General features: G+C 49.6%; 1 long non-coding RNA gene across 2 annotated transcripts in view; it reads left to right on the forward strand.

Moving 5' to 3' along the window:
• The window catches only part of LOC114009640 (uncharacterized), a 29,788-nt gene that overhangs the window by 5,748 nt on the left and 21,305 nt on the right, over positions 1–2,735 (forward strand). For both annotated transcript variants that reach the window (XR_003551029.1, XR_003551031.1), the window contains exon 3: positions 735–860. This is a non-coding gene — a long non-coding RNA (uncharacterized LOC114009640). The remainder of the gene's footprint in view (positions 1–734; positions 861–2,735) is intronic.

A 2,735-nucleotide genomic window follows, 5' to 3' on the forward strand; every position in this document is an offset into this window, starting at 1 on the left:
TAAACACACACACACACACACACACACACACAAACACACACACACGAACACACACCGGAACAAAGTTCCCCAGGAGCAGGGAGCCAGTCAATGGCATAGAGAAGGCCAAAGCCAGTACCACGGGCTGGTCTGGCTGTGAAAAGACAGATTGCCGCCCTGGCTCGGTGCTCAAAAGCCCCCTGCACATCGGCAAGTCCGCCACGTTTTCCGGACAGACACGTCCAACATTCTGGTGTTTTCTTCATTCCTCGGAGTTTGCTCCCCTACCCTTCAGGTCTGAGGCGGAGGGCAGCGATCAGTACAATAATCCCCCCAGTGTGGGGCTCCCTGTGGATCCCCCACTTGCTCTCTCAGTCACCACGTTTTCAGAAGCCCATGGAAAGCATCAGGACAAATTAGGTTGAAAAGGTTTCTGAGGTAAAGGCCGGTCACAGGAAGATGGCAGGAGTGCTTTGTTGCCCGTCTGCTCCGGGAGCCCCTGGGCTTTGCGTGGTCGGATTCAGGACCGTCCAAGGTGCCTGGCAAACTGGAAAAGGGCAACGGGCCCAGCCTGGTGGTGCAGTTGACGGCAAACTGAGCTGCAGTGCTGGAAGCCACATGACCACGGGAAGGTTCGGATCCTGAACACACAATGTGCCCAGGACCATGGTCAGTGGAGGGCTGGGGAAAGGGGACCGTGCTGTGACAAGACCCGCGAAGAGCATTCCCTCTCTCTCCCTGTCATGCGTGTGCAGGTACATGCTTCCTCTGTCATGAATAAAATGGGAAAAAAAGACTTAAACAGCAAAGGGGAAGAAGTATGCAAGAGAGGACCCGGGACACCCCGTGAGCAGATTTCCACGTTCTCCACGTCTGAGGAGGTAGGCAGACTGGAGACTTCTCAGGATGAGAACGATGAGGGGGCAGTGCCGATGGGTCACGGGCTTGCCCGGGAGGAGTTGTTGACAAGAGCAGCCGCCTGTGTGCAGCACGGCGTCACTGCACAAGCTCCTGTCACAGCTGCAGAGAGGACAGCCAGGGGACTGGTGGGCCCGAGCAGTGCAGGACAGCTGGGGCTTTGGGGACTGAATGACCAAGTCACTGAGGTCTCAGAACCTCAGGACCTTTGCTTCATTTTCAGCGGAAGAGCAAAAGAGATGTTTTTTGTAGAAGCGTTTTATTTATTTCTTCCATGAGCAAGTGAGAGAGAGCGAGAAAGCACCCCCCCAGGATTCTGATACTGCAATCTGTCCTCAGCCCCAGCCCCAGCCCCGAACCACAGCATGCTCAGCCTCGCACATTCAGGGAGGTCTCTGGACTCGAACCAGGAGCCTTTCCAGTAGGATTCACAGAAATTCACATTTAAACGCTTTGCCACCACCTGGCCCCTGTCTTTTATGAGGGTCACAGGACTGGACCTCCCATCCCCTGCCGGTGGGATGTAAAATGATATAATCACTTGGGAAATAGGATGGTAGTTTCTTAATTACACACCCACCGTAGGATTTAGCCATTCCTACACTAGGTATTTACCCACGAGGAAAGAAAGCTACCTCCATACAAAGATTTGTGCTCAGATGTTCATAGCAACTTTTCTTGTAATAGCCAAACCTAGAAGCATCCCAAAGGTCGATCCACACACGAACGAGCGAGTTCCTGTATGCCCACATATGGCGTGCTCTCAGTCAGAAAGGAGGGACTGTTGGACACACAACTGTAAGGGCGGAATTTGAAATAATATTGCTGAGCAAAGTCAATTTAAAAACAAATTTTTTTAGAGATAGATTTTTGCCAGAGGGCACATGTGCTCACAGGAGAGACAGAAAGGGACAGAGAGCTAGAAAGTGAGAAATCACCCCCCTCCCCGCCCCCGGGGGAATGGCCATGTTGCCATCCCTTCTCCTCCATTCTCTTCTTGAAATTTAGGGCATGCACGCACTGTTCCTGGTATGAGTTTCAAGCCACCAGGTCCAGGACTCAAACCACGGTCAGCCACATGGGAATCTACTGACACCATCTGCTGGCTCCACAAAGTCAATTTTAAAAGATTCTATACTGCATCATTTTGTATATATAAAGTTCTAGGGCCAACCCCACAGCTCAGTGGTTGAGGGAGCCAGTGCCCACATGGCTGACATTGTTTGACTCCTGGGCCTGGCAGCTTGGAAAGCAGGATTCTGATAAGATGGAGAAATGAAAGAGAAGGGATTGCATGGTGAACATGGTCCACCAATGGACTCTCTCACTCTCTCTCTTTCTCTGGTGAGCACACATACCCTCTTGGCAAAAAAATAAATAAAATAAATAAAAAAAGTCTCTAAGAAAAAGTTCTAGAAAATGAAAATGAAAATCATCTGTAGTTACAAAATAAATCAATAGCTGTCTGGGGCTGGGACAGACAGCAAAGAGGGATTGCAAAGGAGCGTGAGGAAGCTCTTGGGGTGATGGGGTGTGTTCACATCTTTATTATCTTTATAGTGACAGTGATTTCACACGTACATACACATTGAAATGTATCAGTTACAACTTTCAAATGCACGCAGTTTAGTATACATCAATTTTACCTCAATAAACATATGTCTTTTGCCCTCTTCCTGGCGGTTTTTCTTTCCCCCATAGGATGAGTGCACTCCCAGGGGAGAGGCAGAGAGAGGGAAAGTGACAAATCATCTCCTGGAGGGATGGCTACATTGCAATCCCTTCTCCATTTCTCTCCTGGGATTTTTTTTTTTTTTTTTTTTTTGGGGGGGGTTTTT

The sequence above is a fragment of the Tupaia chinensis genome, unplaced genomic scaffold, assembly GCF_000334495.1.
Source record: "Tupaia chinensis unplaced genomic scaffold, TupChi_1.0 Scaffold000578_2, whole genome shotgun sequence".
Lineage (NCBI taxonomy): Eukaryota > Metazoa > Chordata > Mammalia > Scandentia > Tupaiidae > Tupaia > Tupaia belangeri.